Raw genomic sequence first — 6,476 nt, 5'->3', positions numbered from 1 at the left:
GACCATATATATAGGATTTGGCATCATTTCTATTGCAATTTTTCAATACTATGCACAGCCTGTGACCTAGTACTTTAAGATACATACTGCCTCAGCACGTACAATTTCTCTCACTTGAATTTCTTCTTTCTCCATTTACTATACCAAACTCAACAAATACTACCAGCATCACCTTGCTGCAAACTGGTAGAGGACTCGAGGCATGGGACGACTATATCTCAAGTTCTCAACCATATATATATCATCTGCCAAAGACAATCCTTCATTTTGCTATCAACACTCTTGTTGTTTGGAATCTCAGTATAGTAAACATGGTAAACACAGGCATGGCATGGGGTAGTGCCCTTGCATGCTATCCTGGTCTGAAACTACAATCAATAAACATAAATCAACTTAGATCTATTGTATGGATATAACATATGATAAAGAAGCTAAAATTTGTTCACATTATTGTTTATATGCACGAGATAACTGACAGAGTATGAATAGAGACTAGTCAAATAATGGCCACAATCATAAGGTAGTACACAATGAAGAATTTAAGGAGGGAAATGGGGGCTGTGATACTTTGGTGCAGTGTGACTGTCCAAACAGCCACAACTATGGCAAAGATCGAGCCTCTGTAGATGCCGGTTAGGAAACAAATTGAGCTGGTAATATCAGAATCAACAATGCTGCTATTTGGAGTCTGTTGTGCTGGCCTCACAAACCCTTCCCATATGCTGCTATCTGGTAGCAATCGGTTTATAGCATCAAGTAATGTCAAACCATTGACCTCATCTAGTTCATACAAAATTTAAGCATTGCAAATTAAGCTTTGGATAGTGATATTGCATTACAACTTTACAAGTATTCAAAACATGGGTATTAATCGAAAGATTGTTGACAACAAGATAGTAAGTTCATAACAAACTTGTATTAGAATGCCTAAATATGTTACCTAACAAATGCTATAGATAGGATTTCAGGGAAAGAATTGAACTTGGTAAGTATATCTTCACACTAAGAACTCTTCTGAAAACTCAATATCCACTCATGAACTTTCACGACGTTTAAAGAATGACTAGAAATTTACCCTTAAAAAGTAGATTGCACATACACTTCTGACAAAGAAGATTGGACACATTTATAACCAATAGATTTAGAGTTTCTCTTAGCAGGTAAGAACTTACAGTGGACAGTTGAAGCCCCTGTAGATCACGGAATTCAGTATCTCCCCTATTCCAATTCAAAGGCTAATGCAATCGTGTTGAGTAACCAGAGGATTGCTTGTTTCGCTTGAAATCGGACGGTTAACAGATCTCATCTCTTAAAAATCTAGATATCTGTCAACTGTCCGATTGAAATCGAACGGTAGTTGAGCAAATAATCTCTGGTCAGCTACTGAACAGGGGAACATCAGCGGGCAAGACACTGAGCTCAAACCAATGAACCATTTGGTTCTTGTTTGGTCCAACACTGACGAAGAAAGCAAAAGAATGAAAAATTAGTCATGGAAGCAAGTCCCACCAACAAGGAAAGTGACAAAGGACAATCTACATGAAGGTGCATGGTGTGTTGTTAGACTGTTGGTACACTCGTTCAAGCCGTTCTCACTTACTCTTTCAAATTAGTGAATTTCAAATATAAAACCCAAATCTGAAAGCTTCTGGGCAATCAAAGGTAAATTGCATTACTTTATCATCTAAAAAAGTTACTGGAGGAAAAATAGCAAATGGCAGTCAAAAGCAACAAAATGAACATTTACCCTAACGAGTCTCTCAAAAAAGCAAAAAACTTTGTAGCAAACATCATCAATGTTCAAAATTTTAATTTGAAACACTCCAATTTGATTAAACATCCGACCTTCAAGAGCTAGTCTCTCCAATTCCAGACTACACATGCCTCTTGGGGAAGAAGAGATGGTTGGACCCAAAAAATTGGACCTGCATAACAAAGAAAAGAATAGAGCTTTATTTACAGCATAACATTAATTTTTAAAAAAAAAAAAAATGAAAAAAAGAAGAAGCAAAGGACAGGTGTCAGTTTAAAGAAGCAAATTACCTTAGCCAACCAAAACATGTGTCAGGGCCACGTGTCCTGTTGTTTAGGGAATATACAAACCCAAACCCGACCAGAACCTCAATCAAAACGAACGCTCCGCAACCCTAATCTTAAAAACTCAGTCCCTCAAAAAAGCCCCAATCTTTCACCGCAGAGAACAGGTGTTCAAGGTCCTGAATTTCATCCATCCAAGGTAAAAATCTCTCAGTCAAGCCTCTCAATCCGCCCAGTAAAATTCTTTATCAACATATTCCGATTCAGATTTCATCTGATCTTTTGTTAAAGTTTACAACTTTGGGGCTCATATCTTATCTTCCTCCTTTTTGTTGGCAGCAATGGCTTCTTCTTCTCTGAAGCAAACAAGGGTACTTCTCCATTCTCATCTCAGAGAATTGGTATTCAACATCACTGAAACAAAGGTAAAATTTTACTTTCAATTTGCCCAGTAAAACTGCTTATTAATAATTTCTGATTCAGGTTTCATGCCTTTGTTGTTAAAGTTTACAACTTTGCTGTTTATGCTCTTGATTCTAGTTTCCGGATGTGATCCCAGATCCATGTTAGTCAAAGTTCTGGATCTTTTGGCTAATCTGGTAGCTGAATTTTGCAGCAATGGCTTCTGGGAATTCGATTCTCGGATTTTTTGTTTTCTTATTTGATTGAAAATCTTCTGTGAATTTGCTTCTCACTACTTCTTTATGTGGTTTTTTCCTGCAGGTGCTACACAAATCTGGGGTCAGGCATCATCTATTGTAAAACACCTTGAATGTCTCGATTGCTGCATCTAAAGGTAAATCTGATGGGAGTTCGTGCTGTAATTGCTCTTGTTTGGGTGAAAACTGATCCATATATATGTCGTTTTTCCTGCAGGTGGTAGATAACTATAGGGTTTACGCTTCATTGATTGGGACTCAGTTTCAAGATCATAGTTCCTTCATTTGAAAGGTAAAGCTAAACCTTTCAATCAATCTTCCTTCATGTTAGTAATGCTCTTCATCAGCAGTTTTCGACCTTTGGCCAATTATTTTGCTAATCGTCCTGCCTCTCAGGGCTCCATTTGATTGACACCAGAGTCGATGGCAATTAGTCAATTAGTTTCGCTGCATTAGTTCCAGGTACCAAAATAAGTCAATCTGTTGGGCCTGCCCTTTAACTACTTGAAGTGGCTTGTAATCATTTGTTTGACTTTTGTACTTCTTTTGGTGGTTTTCTTGGTAGGTTTATTTGGTGGAGACCTCTGAACTGGCAGTTGTGAAATTCAGAGGAGGTGGCACTGGCGAGTTTATCACCACCCAGAAGATTCAAAGGGTTCCTGCTAGCAAAAGATCCCTTTTGGTCCTCTGTGCTTTTAGGTCAGATGGAATTGTAATTCTCCTTTTTGTATATGCTGATACTAATGGTGCTTTTGGCTAATTCTGGGACGGATGCCCAATTTGGAGCAATCTCCTCCAAGCCCTTCCTCCCTAAAAAAACATATGTTTGTTCTGTTTTCACATCCTACCGGATGTTGGGATGAATTATGTTAGGGTATTGGGATTGTCCTCTTGTCTGGAGAGGTTGTTGTATGTGTGTTGTGTTTCTCAAGTTGTGAGCTTTAGCTAACTTTACCCTTCAAGTAGCGGTTCTGAGAAGCCGCAGTTTTGTTTTTGTTCAGTTATTTTGATGCATTTACAGTCTAGCTATACTTGGAACATATATACATTTATTGGAAATATTGTTCCTCTTTGGGGATTGCATTAATATTCTAGTAGTTTTTAGCCTGTACTTTTCCTAGGATATTTCTTATGTTCTTTTATTAGGGATAATCATTATCCTGGTACTAAATTCTTGAACATGTTATATCTGCAGATTACTAAAAATTGGCTACGGAGGACCATGCTGCAACCTTTGTCGACAGATTGCCTTTACTGTTCTGGGTTTTTGGGCAGAGAAGGGAGATTTGAAGTTCACACAAGATATTACCACATAGATGTTAATCTGAAGAAAATTTAGAGCTGAAAACTCTTACTGATCATCGCCACCTAGCATGTTTAGTGACAAAGATGGATGAAAGAAACTAGAAACAGAGGTTTTTGAGCATTTACATTTAGTTGGCAATAGTGGTTCCTACTCAAGCAGCGGCTTCCTGCAACAGCAACGAATTCCTACCACAGCAACGCTTCCTACAATAGCACCGACTCCATGCAACAGCAACAGCTTCCTGAAACAATAGTGGCTTCCTCTCAAGAAAGGTACTTTTAGTTCTTAGTATTGCTTCCATTCAAGTCCCTCCCGTTTCTTCCAACTGTGGTGTGGAATAGGATACACAGCAAATTGCTCAATGTTCAATAGGCCAAGTGGCAGCCCCTTTCTTACTGTCTCATCAACCTTGTTGTCTCCAATATCTTCTTCTGATTCAGTCATTTTCATCATTCCATAGCCGTTGACCCCCCACTGTGCCCCCCTGGTGTTTCTGAATATCCAGTGGTGTTTGCCAGCAGTTCGCGTGTCGTATCCACTCAGCACAACTGTGTGAAACCCACTGGTGTATCCACAGTAGTGACAGAATCCCACTACATGCTTCTTGATGTATGGACAAGAAAAATTCTGAACTTCACACATAGGGAACTTATTATCATCCCATTTGACTGTCTCAAAAAATACTAAGTGTCTTGATTCAATTATGTCACCCGAGTAAAATTGTTCAATGGGATGAACTGCAATGCAGCCTACAGATGGGTGTAGCTTGAGGACTTTCTTTATTTTTGTTCTTCCCTTCACCACTCTGTATCCTCCTATTTTAATTTTCCTTCCTTCCTCCTTGAGAAAGAGAATGGTAGAGAACAGGTTAGAGTTCTAGTTTGAATCAGTACATAATGATGACATTTAGATATAGAGAAGTATATTCTGCTTACATTGATGGGTCCCTTTGCATGGGGCCAGGCTGATTCAAGGGCAACTCCATCAGTTTCCATGAATTTGAATGCATCCATAACCGAGCCTCCCCCTGAGCCCTCCCCCTTTTCAAACTTCTCCAGTTTACTTTGATCCTTCGCTCTTGGAGCCCTATCTAGTATATGCTGTGGAGATACCACCACCGTCTCCCCAGTGTACAGCTTGTAGATGGCTTCTAGGCACTCGGCAGGCCCTATTGCCCAGCATTGATCTGTTGATAAAAAAAATATTTGCAAGTTTTTATATTTGATAAAAGATGTGAACAGTAAATGGTGGGGGATGTAATATGGATACTTTACCTTTGCCTTGCTCCCTGACTTTGTCACTCAGGTAGGGACCCCAGAATTTGTACCTATCCTGTTACATTTGAATCCGTCATATATTTGTTGGTTTCATTTCCTTGTTTATCAAATTGTCTTTGAATTCTTTACCTCCATTAAGCAGGAGAACCATTTATTATGAATAGTAGACATGGGATAAATTACTCACTTCCTTGTCATCAAGTTCATTTTCCCCAATGGTATTGAACCTTCTCAGGTTAGTGTGCCTGATGAGCTTCCCATCATGTTTGTATTCCCCGGTTATGTTGAACCTTCTCGTCGTGAGCTTTTCAACATCATGTTTGTATGCCCCAATCGTGTTGAACCTTCTCAATGTTATGTTGAGCTTCCCAATGTCATGTCCAGTTGCTTCTGTTGTATTGAACCTCCTCAAAGTCCTGGTCAGCTTTCCAAGTGCATTGCGGAGAGCCATTGTTGCCTGTAAATGTATAAATGCCAAATCATTCAAGTTTTTTTTTTTCTGACATGTTATGCTATTTTTCCAGGATGAAGAAATCCCAGTGAAAAAGAAATGCATCAAGAATTAAGATGTCCTTTTGAGAACCCAGTTCAAGAGTAGCCAATTATGTTGGAAGAATTACCAGCCAACAGAGGGGTTTGTATTCTATCACTGTAAAATTATCAATTTCAAAGTCAATATAATTAGGCATTTTAAAGAAATTACCAAGGCATATATGACACATTTATTATGCTTTTCAAAATTGAGGGATATAAATTATTGTTCATTTATGGTCCTCAATAGCTTATGGTAATAACAGGTGACTCATAGCAACAGCTGGATTTTCCAATTATTATTACTTTTTTCGTAGCATCAGTAGGTTAATTCATAGCAACAGCAGGTTAAATCGGCAGTCAAATCTCTAGATTAACAAGATTTTACCGCGCAAATGAGCGATTCTAATTTGAATACATGGATTGAAGTCATTAAGCAATTATATACAAACAAGACTGACAGATCTGCAGTAGGTACAGCTTTTGGCGCGCAAATCGTTGAGAGATTAAACAATTATAGCCGGATTAAACAATCTAGGGTTTCGTGGAAGACATTACTCGGCGTTTGGCGCGCAAATCGCTGGGAGATATGAATTTATAGCCGGATTAAACAATCTAGGGTTTAGTGGAGGACATTTCTCAGCTTTTGGCGCCCAAATCGGTGAT

The 6,476-nt window shown here is 38.7% G+C and overlaps 1 long non-coding RNA gene across 1 annotated transcript; it reads left to right on the top strand.

The window, feature by feature from the left end:
• Positions 1 to 2,096: 2,096 nt before the first annotated feature.
• LOC133733914 (uncharacterized) lies at positions 2,097 to 6,112 on the top strand. Its single transcript, XR_009857973.1, has 8 exons — positions 2,097 to 2,236; positions 2,377 to 2,462; positions 2,761 to 2,833; positions 2,914 to 2,988; positions 3,093 to 3,158; positions 3,262 to 3,395; positions 3,892 to 4,274; positions 5,804 to 6,112. It is a non-coding gene; the product is annotated as an uncharacterized LOC133733914 (long non-coding RNA).
• The last annotated feature ends 364 nt before the right edge of the window (positions 6,113 to 6,476 follow it).

This window comes from Rosa rugosa, chromosome 2, assembly GCF_958449725.1.
Source record: "Rosa rugosa chromosome 2, drRosRugo1.1, whole genome shotgun sequence".
Lineage (NCBI taxonomy): Eukaryota > Viridiplantae > Streptophyta > Magnoliopsida > Rosales > Rosaceae > Rosa > Rosa rugosa.
The sequence above is the reverse complement of the archived record's forward strand: the minus strand, read 5'-3'. Positions and strand labels throughout refer to the sequence as shown.